The following is a 12,258-nucleotide window of genomic DNA, read 5'->3' as shown; positions in this document are numbered from 1 at the left end:
TCTATCTATCTATCTATCTATCTATCTATCTATCTATCTATCTATCTATGTATCTATCCATCTATCCATCCATCCATCTATCTATCTGTCTATCCATCTATCTATATATCCATCCATCCACTGATGCTTGAATTCTCAAAAGAGACACATAGTGTTTGCAAGATGCTTAGGAAAAAAAACAACAAATCATAAAGGAAAAATAATCCAGATATTGCTCATAACTTAGAAACACGGGTGATAATTTTTTGGCATATATCTATCTAGTCCTTTTTGTAGTCCAGATACAGTACAAAATATGTATGTCTTATAACATTTTTATTCATCAGTATTAAATGAACATTTTCCTATATCATAAATTATATTTGTTTGCAAAAGGTGTTTTCTTCTTAGTTGAAAGTCACTATGAAAAAATTTTAGAAAAAAGAAAAGAAAACCACCCACTCCATGACCTCAATGTAACTATTTTCCCATCCAAGCACTAACCAGGCCCAACCCTGCTTAGCCTCTGCGATGGGTGTAACTATTTTTGCTGTACTCATTTTTGTATCCTGGACCCCCTAGTCTCATATTTGTGCACACACCGTTGCACATGGTGTGATGGTAGTGTAGAGGTACAGACAGATGTGTGTTTGGTTTTACCCCTTCAGCATCCTGTTACCTGTTACAGGCATTTTAGCACAGGACATCTATCTTCACGTTTTTAGTGTAGCTTAATGTACTTGGTCATCCCCTTCCTCTTAGATAACTCAATTGTTCCTCTTTTCACCATTATAAATGACCCTGCAGTGGGCATTAATTGATTTGTGTCCTTAGCTGGATTCCTCGGAGGTGTCCCTGGGTCTAAGCGCATGGACACATTTATAGCATTTCTTTTTTTTCTTTTTTTTGTAGAGACAGAGTCTCACTGTACTGCTCTCGGGTAGAGTGCCGTGGCGTCACACGGCTCACAGCAACCTCTAACTCTTGGGCTTACGTGATTCTCTTGCCTCAGCCTCCCGAGCAGCTGGGACTACAGGCGCCCGCCACAGCGCCCGGCTATTTTTTTGTTTTTGTTGCAGTTTGGCCGGGGCTGGGTTTGAACCCACCACCTTCGGCATATGGGGCCAGTGCCCTACTCACTGAGCCATAGGCGCCACCCCATTTATAGCATTTCTTACAAAATGTCCCTGAGTCTCAATTGAGGCACAAAATGACCCATTTGATTCCCAACATGAACTCTTTCTTGTAAAATTGAAATCACTGAGGACTATTTAATACCGCCTTGAATTTGACTTGATTTGCTGGCTTCCACTGGCAAATCAAGAGTGTTCCTTTCCCCAGACATTGTGCTGGATGACACTCTGTTTCTTGGCTTCTGGCCTATACGACTGCTCTCAGCCTGAGATGCGTGAATGTCATTTTCATCTTGAGTGTTGGCATCAACTTCCTATATAGGGGAAAGGATACTCCTTTCACTTACCAAGGCGACCTGATTTGTTCTCTAGAGTTCCCCAGGTGCACACAGGAGCTGCTAGTGCACCTGTGGGGCATCCAGAGAGAGCTGGGACTGGGGACGGGGGTCTGGCTTCAACCACCACTGGAATTTTACTGGGATTTCCATAAGCCCCTGAACCGCTTCTCTGCCCTAGGAGAGAAGTTGATAGTGAACTTTTTAGGCATTTAGAAATTGCAAAGCTTCACACACATGTACAGGACAACTATTGCCTATTTGGGATTTCTTTAGACAGTTTAGGTTATTTTTAGACAGAAAGCTGGTATTACTTTGTGAAATCTGGAGCCCTGTGTTCCGCGATCGTCATATTGGGATTGATTGTATGGGGAAAGGGGCAGAAGTATCCTGCAGTGAAGCTAAGAGAGGCGTCACAGAAGAACTCGTCAGTTTCTGTCTTTGGGCACCGAGGTGGGATTGAAAAGGACTGTTGGGGCCCTTGCTCAGTCTCTCCTTCCCGTAGTGAGCATGGCCTCTTCCCATTCTTGGAACATGGGTTTCTATTTGATTTGAGAATCCTCTGAAAAGGGAGTGGTTTTGCTCTTGCAAGCCGGTCCAGCCAGCTCCATCACCCCAGAGTTCTTCCTTCCACCTCACCCAAACCCTCCTGCCCCCGTCTGATCCACGTCCACCTGACATCACCTGTGGATCCTAAAGCAAGTCTTTCCCATCTTGGCCAGGGAATCCCTGACCCTGCAAGGCTATGGGTCGCTCTTTTGTCCATTTATGGGACCATGTGTGAGGCTCAGGTGGGGCTGCGGTTTCCTTCAGATGCGTCCTCAGGTCTGCGCGTCCTGGGGTAGGAACACTGAGTACTATGCAGATGTGGGAGGAGGAGGGTGGAGGCGGCTCCTTATACAAATGGGGAGAGGGGGCCTCCCAGGAGTGGGAGAGGGACTCTCTGGGTGCTTCTGTGCGTGTAGGATATTGTTGTTTCTTAGCGGCTTACTCTACTGCACCAGATGGCGGGTTCCCCAGCCCGCCCATGTCCTTTCATCTGGTCACTCATCTTCTGTCTGTGCAGAGTGCTATGGGGTGCCGTGGGTCTGGGACAATGGGGAGGATAACAAAACAGGAGAAATATACCACCTGGAAAGATGCTGGCTTCTGGTGAATGAAAGGTCTCTGCAGCCTGCAGGGGCCTCAGAGAGGCTGGGAGTGGTGTCTCAGGGGTCCCAGTGATGACACCTGTGCTGTAAACCTGTGACTTCCAGGGCTGGGTGAAGAGGGCAAGGAAGGTGGGCCTGAAACCTTCTTCCTTATCAGAAGAAGAGGAAGAGTGTCCTAGCTCCTCCATCCCATCCTAAGGGTCCCAGAACTTTCTTTTTCTCTATTTCATTCCCTCAAAAACAGCAGCACCAGCTTCCATATCTCAGGGTGCTTTAAAAGTCCAGGAAAGTGTGTCCCATCGTACGATCTGCAGGAGAGAGTAGAAGACGAGGGATCCATTGGATGATGGATCAGGGCATTCGGGGCCTCCTGAGGCAGACAGAGCAGTTGCATTTTTACTGGAAAGATCATGAGACTTGGAACTAGATTTTTATCCCAGCTCTGTAACCTTGGGAAAAAGATCACTGTATATTGGAGATGGCAGTAGTCACTGTCATTGCTGACCTCAGATTCTATGAAAAGGAAATGGAGGCCCAGAGAGGTAACGGTACCCACTGAGGGCCAGCAGCTGAGAGCAGAAGCCAAGACGAGTCTGGTCTCCAGGGGGAGATCTGGGGTGGGCCACTCAGAGCCAGGGCAGGAGGGCTCAGCTGCACCTGGGGTTCGGCAGGGGGCCAAAGGGGGCCCAGATGCAGGGCCTGGTGAAGGGAAGAGAGGCCTGGGAATGCAGCAGGAAGAGCAGGAGGCCCAGTGGTTAGAAGTCTCCAAGAGACTCCCAGGAATTTCCTTCTTGAGTTCTTGGATCCTAGCTCTTGTCAGTGGGTGCTGGCCCGGGAAGGCATGGCTGGGACAGAAGGTCCTGAATGGGGGCGTATCCCATATGTATCTATCTGTAGGCACACCCCAAGAGGCAGGGCCTTCGGGAACAGGCAGTGGTCTGATGGCCAGGCTGACACAGACCGGCTGGCCAGAGGAGCCTTCCCTTACCTCCCCAACAGTCAGAGACCCTTTGTCATGTTTCTGCCATCCCTGTGTGCCCAGCCCTGCCGGGGGCGGCCCAGGGACCAGGCTTCGGTCCTGGTGAGTACCAGGCCCCGGGGAGGCCAGGGCGCCCAGCAGGGTGGGCAGAGACCACAGAGCATGTACTCTCATCTGTGAGGAGGGACGTTGCGGGAAGGGCCAGAGAGGGCCGAGGAGGAGCAGTCACCACTGAGTGTTTTCCTGCCCATGGGAGCTGCTGTGACCAGGAGCAGGAGGATGTGGCTGGAGCCCAGTGTTTCCTGCCTGATAAGCTGGCCCCTCCCTGCAGAGCCCTGGCCGGGGCTGCCTTCGCCTGCTGAGAGCCCTGCCCAGGCAGGGAAGGGCTGGCTGAGGAGGAAAATCACTTCTCCAGATTAGTTGCTCAGGCCCGGCCTTCCTCCCCTGCCCTGTCCCGCAGTGGCCACAGGAAGCTGGCAAGGGCCCAGCACTGCCTCAGAGCGCCGGCTCCACTGCCCAGGTCCCCCAGGAGCCGATGCCTTCTTGCTCCAAAGTCAACCCTGCTTTCAGGCGTGGCAGTGACTGCGTCCTGTGTGTCTTTGTCAGAGTCCAGACTTGGAGTTGGGCTCAGAAATTTGGTGACTTCACTCACGGTCAGTCCACAGCCAAACCTCCTCCCAGCTGGTCAGCTGCTCTCTCTGTGGCCACCTCACGGCACGTTCTCTGAGCTGAGGGCCGAGAGTTTGGAGGCAGGCTGGCACCAGGCCCCCAATCCCACCCCTGCCCTGATGAACCATGTGACCCAGAGAGCTCCGGCCCCTCTCTGAGCTTGGCCCCCTCTCTGTTACTTGACCAATGAGCCAAATGGGAGTTAAGGGTCCTCCTCCCCACAGGAGCGTCAGGAAGCGCGGCCTTCCCCGAGCAGCGCTGGGCCCCTCTGAGAAGGAGGGTGGGGTGGTCAGAGGGACAGTACCTGCTTTGCAATGTCATCTTGGGCTGAGTCCAGTTCATGCTCCCCTCCTGGGGAGCGGGACACGTGGTTCCAGGCTTGGGAGCGGGTGGTATGGAGGAGGGAAGGCAGGTCAGCTGGGCTCTGCAGCTGGCGGGGGGCATCTCGGGCAGCACTGTTGATGTCCTCACTGTGAAATAAGAACTGAGGTCCAGTTCCACAGTCCTTACTCCTCAGTTCCACACATAACACATGGGAGAGGGCCCGTGCGGTGACACAGATGTGGGCCCCAGCAGGACCACGGCTCAGCCCTCAGACAAGCCTCCCGCCACGGCTTACTCACCCTCTACCTGAAGAGGAATCACCTTCCCACACCAGAACCTGCTTCTCTAGCCCAGTAATACAGTCACTTGTGCAGCCCCTTCCCGGGGGAGTCAGCTCCTGGTAGTAAAATGTTCACAAAAGGCTGCTCCCTATCCAGACAGGTGAGCACACACTTGGCTTGGAGACAGTATTTGCACACATGTCCACAGAAGCTATGTGACTCTGCACTTCGTACTTGCGAGGTGAGGGGTCACACTCCATATTTTGTGTGACCGTCATGGTGCTCCTGACATAGGCACGACCGTTTGCTTCCACGGGAGGTGAAGGGCTGAGGGAGGTCACATTGCTAGATGGACAGGGACCCCAGCTGTGGAGCGGGGCACACACTCATCCTGCCCCTGGGGTCTTCATGGCCGGGGCTAGGAGACCTGACCCTTGGTCCCCTCTAAGTTCCTGCCCAGAAGGAGCTGCTGTCTGAGCCTGCTGCCTGGCTGAGGCTCTGGCTCTGAAACAGTGATGAGAGGAAGGTGGGGACTCCCCGGGCAGCAAGGCAGCCTGCAGCCACCCAAAGCCACCGTGCTGCTGGAGAGTTGGGGAAAGAAAAATTGGGGTCTAGTCCTTTTCCCCTGATGCTCTGTGGGGCTGGGAGCAGGACGTGTGGTTCTGTGTAGCCTTGGGCAAGTCTCTTCCCCTCTCTGGGCCTCAGTAACAGAACAGGGACGCCACAGTTTCCAACACTAAGTATCTCAGTTCTCGTAGCTGGTGAAAAAAGAACAAGGAAAAGAAATGAGTTCCCCTCCTCTTTGCTCCTGGCCTCAGCTTGAGGGGTGGTCCCTAGGGAGGTGTGGCTGGGGGCTGTCCCCACGGTGCAGAGCCACAGCGGGTGAGTCCCAGGAGCAGCATGCAGCTGAGCCAGAGCTGCGGCTGCTGCATCGAGGCCCCAGATACCGCCCAGCACATCATCCCCTCCTGCCTCACCTGCGCTGGGCCCCTGGCCAGCCTTCTGTCACCACCTGCAGCATGAGGCCCCCAGACTCCTGGCCTGGCATAACTAGCCCCAGCCCCACCTCCGGGAATGCTGCCTGCCTTGCCCACATCACCTGATCCCTCCACCTCTCCGTGTGGGGTGTTGGGCTGGACGGGATGAGGCAAGAGGCTGCAGTCGTCTGAGCCGAGCCTTGCAGGTCCTCACGTAACCCTGGCACCCAGGAGCACTCTCCCTGCCAGCAGGGCCTAGTGCGAGGGCTGTGGCTGCTTCCCAGGGAAGGTGGGGCCTCCACGCCTCAGGGACTGTCCACTCACTGCCCAACACCCTGAGTCTCTTTTCCTCCCATTCACCTAGAAAGATAGATGATGGCTCCCTAAGATCTGACAAAGTAACGTTTTTGTTCAAAACCTTTTGCCTGCCTGATACTGCCAACGTGGTGAAGCTCAAACTTCTCGAAGGGACATTCAGAGCCCTTGATGACCAGTTCCACCTCACCTGGCCAACCCCTCATCACCTGACTCATCTTCACAGCACTCCCTGTGTTCTGGGCACCGCAAATTTCCAAATAGGATGTTTTCTTGTATCCCGGTGCCTCTGAGCAGGCTGTCCCTCTGGCTGGAAGACCTTCCCCACCCCTTCCCGCGGTGGACCCCTACTCACGTTTCATGACCCGGTGCAAGGTTCCCCTCTCAGACGGGATTTTCAACATGCCCTCCACCCACTCACACCAGTCCGTTCCCAGTCTTTTGTGGCCGCATTTTCTGCATGTTCTCGCAATCCTCTCACACACTTAGAGCCCAGTGATGTAAGCACTCTGTTCCTGAGCGTCTCTCCTCCCACGAGTCTGGGAACAGATTTATCTGGGAAAGGCATCTCGTGTACCTGTGACTTCATGGGGCCGCTCCATGACAGGCACATGCTGGGTGTCCAGCCAGTGCTTGTTGGATGGTTGAACTTGGGGCTCTGACACTGACCAATCAGCGCTCTGCTCAATGTTTGGTCTCAGAGCAGTGGCTGGTCTATGTCAAGAGTTTCCAGATCCCAGTGAGAGGCAGAAACAATGGCCCAGGAGAAGCTCGGTGGTGGGATCTAAATTCCTAACACAATCACCTTTTCGTGATCCCTGGAAAGATTTAATTCCACATTGATCTCCTGGGTCTCTGCCATCCCCAAGCTGTGTCCCCACCCTGCCCTTGGCCACCACTCAAGAATGAAACTATTTGTAATATTGTCCTCACTGGAGCGTGATAAGGAAGAGAACATGTAGACTCACACATACACACATGTCCCAGAACTGGGCTCTTTTGTCAACTGATAGGGACTGATACTGATGGGCAGTAATAGGCTGGATCCCTGTGGGCTGCTGAGTCCATAGTGACGAGAGTGTTAAACTTAGCCCTCTGGGGAGCTACTTTACAAAGCTGCTTACTGTTTACTGAGCATGCTGTGTGGACACGTACAGGAAACTTGGAAGTAAAGTTTAACTCAACAACGAAGGCAGTTATGGGGTACCCATAACCTCACTGTCTAAGGATACCTTCTATGACAGTTCACCGTATTCCTTCAGTACTTTTTTCCCTAGATCCATGTGTGTGCTCACATGAGCATCTTAAATTGCTTTTAGAATGAATGTCGGGATTCCTTTGCTCTGAACGTGCACCCAGCGCAGGGGGCTTCTGTGTGACCAGACCCCACGGATGTTCTCTAGTCTGCTGAAGAAGTCTGAGGTGCTCTAAATGAGACCCACCTCTGACACTAGACAGCATTGTACCTGCTGACCCTGCCTGAGGAACCGAGGAGGCAGCCCTGACCCTTTCGGGGTTTCCTGGCCTCCCCCCTCTCCTGAAGCTGTGCATCACCCCTTCTTGGGCGTGTTTCCATAACCCAAGAGCTTTGTGGAGCTTCCTGGTCAGTGGCGTGGGTCAGGAGAATGAGCGGGAGTTCTCCTTACTTTCTAAATGTGAGTTCTGTTATTCCATTGACTATCAGTTTTCAGACATATCTCCCACTCCCCTGTAATCATCTGGCTCCGTCCCCACTCAGCTAGTGGGCCCTTCTTGGAAAGGCCTCTCTGGACATCCAGGACACAAGAATCCCCACTTTCAACTCCATGCTGGGTGCCGGGAGGGAAATGACTTGTCTGAAGGTTACAGGGTGAGTCAGCAGCTTGGCCCTGGCTGCCCCAAGTGCTGGGAATCAGCCCTGGGCCCAGGGCTTCCAGGCCCCGGCCTCTGATGTGTACTGTCTTGCTCAGGGCGGAAACCTGTCTTCCTGGGAAGGGGGGGCAAAGGCACCCAGGGGTGCCCGGGTCTGGAGATACCTCCCTTTGCTCGAAGCTGCACAGGGAAGATTTGGGGATATTTTCCTCAGTGTGTGTCCTCTGTCCAGATGCACAGTAACTGTGCAGGACAGGACCTTCCTGGCTCCTGCATCTCCCCAGATGCAGCCCCTTCCCGCTCACCACTGAAGAGGGGAGGAAGCTCGGCACAGAGCGTGGGCCTGCCTCACAGCTCCTCCACCTGCAGGCTGAGACCCAGTGTGAGCGACTTCATTTCCCTGAGCCTCAGTTTCCTCACCTGGAAGGACATGCTCTGTGAGAGACTGGAGGCCCCCTGGCTGGGTGGAAAGGTGCATTGGACTCCACCCAACAAGTAAAGCAGGAGCTCCGCAATGGCTGCTTCCCCTCCCGCCTCACGCTCTCTCCACCCGTGAAGGAGCCAGCTTCCCACCAACTGGACCACAGCACAGAGTCTCAGCCTGGCCAGGGCCCTCAGCCTTGTCCCCCTCCCAATCCTCGTCTGCACGAAGACAGGCTCAGCTAAAGGTGGCTCATGATGCAAGTGCAGTTGCAAGACAGGTCCCAAGATCCAAGCTTTGAACTTGTAGTCCTGGAGCCCCCAACCCCTACTACACAGAAATTCTGGATCCCCCAGGCAGCCTGGTCTCTGACCACTGAACAACCCTGCCGTCCACACACTGCCCTCCCCAGTTAGTTTAGCTTGCGGCCCCTCTCACCCTCCCATCCCCTCCTGGGTTCCGTGGTCTCTCTCGTGCCCGAATCCTGCATCTTCTGTGATGGATCCTGTCTCTGCCTGTCTGGAACTCATGGATTGAGCATCTATATCAAATCTCCCAGAGGCAAAGGACACTGCATCACGTGATGGCTGATTTAGGGAAAGAGGCAGATAGGCCTGGATTTAAATCCTGGCAGGTTACTTCTCAGCTGGGGGACAACAGGGAATTTACCCAAGCCCTCTGAACCTGTTTCTTTATGCATGAGATAAAGATACTGAAAGAAAGAGGCTAGCACGTGACTGAGTTACAGATGATATTCTTTTTTCATCCTCCTCGGGGCCTTGCACATCCCAGTTTTCACTTACCACCACCAAGAATTTGGAGCATGAGTTTCTGAGGGTAAAGATTCACAAGGGCCCTGAAGGTGGGGTTTCCTGTGGGAAAGGCAACCAGCTTCACACTGTAGTGCAGAGAACCTGCACTAGGGATCTGGGCCACGGGGTGGGGCCTGCCCTACTGATGACCATGGCAGTGGACAATCTCTTCCTTTCTCTGTTCCTTTTCCTCAGCTGTCCTATGAGGTGGCAGAAATAGACTACCTCTTGGAGCCCATCAGCTCTAATATTTTATGACTCTGAGGTCAAAAACTTTCTCAAATAAATTATCAAATTAATACTTTAAAAATACAAGTTTGTGGTAGAGGCTGTGTGGGTGGGTGGGGAGGTTACCACTGAGTCATTGCCAGTAGCATTCATTAATTGATTTGCTTACTTATGTATTGGACTTCATTTATCTCATGTTCTATGTTAGTGTGGCAGAGCAAAGGGAAAGTTGGTGATGCTCTTTTACTCCCCACACTGAGAGGTGTGTCTGTTCTCCCACAGTTTTGATTCTGGGCCAAATGTGACACCACTTTAATGAGAAGAATACCTTGGAAGTGGTGATCTGCCTGTCCCTACCATTTAAAGAGAACTGTCAGTCACCATGTTGTGAGAAAGCTCAAGCAGCCACGTGGCAAAGACCATGTGGAGGAGAATTAAGGCTCCTGGTGAAGTCTCTGTCAACGACCAGCCCCAACATGCCAGCCACAGAGACCAACTGTCTGGGAAGTGGATCCTTCTGTCCCATTTGAGCCTCCCCAGCTAGTGCCTTATGGAGGAGAAATGAACGGTCTACAGGAATCCTGCCCAAAGTACAAAATCATGGTTGTTGCTGCTTTAAACCATTGAGTTTGGGGGTAGTTTGTAATGCAGCCATAGATAACCAAAACAGACAGGGCTAGTGTGGCACAGGGGAACACAAAGATGGAATCACGTCTTAGCCTAGGTTTTGCCTTGAAAACAGAAGCCAAGATAAAGGCTTTCTTATAGCACAGTTTCTGTGGGAAGGGATCCCAGATAGCAGACATGAAGACCAGAGAGAGACAGAAGGAGGAAGAGATGATGTGAGATGTGTCCCTCAGTGGTCACATCTGTGACCTCTGTGACATCTGTGACTGTGGGGACTGGTCCTAGATCTCCCTGGGAGCCTTTGAGAAGCCAGAAAGCTATGTCTCGGAAATGTCCACTGGAGGAAGGACAGGGAGACACGATCGCCCATGGGCTCCCACTTCCCATTGGCCAGGTTGTTCCATGGCTTATTAAGCTCACTCCACCTCCTGGTTGTCCGTATGTGGTGGCCACACTGGCTCCTGGAGTTGCCCTATGCTGTAAGATCAAAGTGCCATGATAGGAAGCAGAGACAATTGGCAAACACAAGGAACAGTTTTCTGTAGCCTTGGCTGAAATCAGAGGTAGGGCCAACAGAATAGGAGGTGGCCCACAGTACGTGTCCAGGATGACATGGACGTTTGAGGAGCTTGCAGTCTCGTACCCCTCCCAGCACATGGGTAGTAGCTATTCCATGAAGCTGCCAGCTATAACTGGCTGTGCCTGAGGGCAAGGCTTCCTTTGGGCTTGAATACCCCCCACCAGCAATCTCCTCATTCAGAGTTTGAAATTCAGTCTCTTCAAGACACCTAAGATGTCCAAGTGTCCTTGAGACAGTAGCTGCTGGCCTGAGTTAGTGCTTTTTGCAAAAGCCTTGAGCAGTGGCGGCCCACCTTTTACCCACAGCTCTATCCTATTTCTAGAAAAGTTCCACATTTATCTGCCTGTCTTTCCTAAACCCATTGACAAAAACATTGGGGTTCTTAGGGGGAAAAAAGCACTAACGCTGGTTTGCATGAGAGGTTCTGGGCAATTTCAAGCTGTGCCACTTCCTCTGCTTGGAGGGTCAATGAAGATGGCATTTCCAGATTCTGCCAGAAATCTGAAACCCACAGGAAGGCCAGCCTCCTGAGAAACAGGAGGGGTGTGCCAGCAGCTCGCTGGAACGATGGCACTTGGATCATAGTCTCATTGTATCAGAATCCTGCATCTGGTTTAGAAAACCTATGTCCCAGTTCCCAGGTGCCTTGAAACCTTGGCTGAGAGCCATGTTCCTAGAATGTTGGAGTAGGAAGGGTCCTTAGAAAGGACACAGGGCTACCTTATGCCTCGATTCAAAGATGTGGGCCTGGGAATGACCCCTGTTCTCACAACCTTGTGAGTAGGTATAAAAAGAATTTTACAGAAAACATGCGAAGGCCCTTTGGGTTCTTTGGAGGATGTTCCACCCATAACACGGAGAGGCTCTCCGGTGATGAAACATTGATGGCTGATGGAAGTTTGGATTCAATGCATGTTAGGATCGATGGCCCACTCAGTGAGTAGGAGATGACATTACCGTTGGGGTAGACATTTTCTGAAGACAGCGCTGTGACAATGGGTAAATTCTGTTCTATTTTGCTCAATGCACTCATTTGGCTTTGTGTGTGCAAGTTAGTAGGGGACAGGTTCTACCCTTGGGCCTGACAGTTTCTAAGAGTAGAGGCTGTGGTCTCTCTCAGAATCCATAACAGAAGGGTGGCTTATCCCCAGGGGCTACCACACACCCTAGCAGCAAGCATGTGGTCTAGCTACAGGGGGACATGTCCTTTGCGGCAGAGGCTGGGACATGGGGCATGTCCTCTGTGGCAGTGGCTGGGACTGGAGCTTCATCTGGGAGGGAGGAGGTTTGCGCCCTTCTGTTCTGGCTTCGCCTCCTATGAGTCAAGTGACTTTGAGCAATCATGCCACCTGTTTGATCCTCAGTTTCCTTATCTGTCATGATTGAAGCATTCCTAGCCCTGCCTGTGCCACTGACCTCAGTCAAATAATGGGTGTGTGCACATCCGTACAACCAAACCACTAGAGAGCATGGTGGAGCTGCCCCCAGGGGAGAATGGTTTCAGGTTCACCCAGTCTCTCCTCCCTGGCCTGCTTCTCTCGGGCTGGCTTCACAGCCACAGGCAGCTCTGACCTCCTGGGATCCTCAGAGTCTCAC

Source organism: Nycticebus coucang, chromosome 24 (assembly GCF_027406575.1).
Source record: "Nycticebus coucang isolate mNycCou1 chromosome 24, mNycCou1.pri, whole genome shotgun sequence".
Lineage (NCBI taxonomy): Eukaryota > Metazoa > Chordata > Mammalia > Primates > Lorisidae > Nycticebus > Nycticebus coucang.
The sequence above is the reverse complement of the archived record's forward strand: the minus strand, read 5'-3'. Positions refer to the sequence as shown.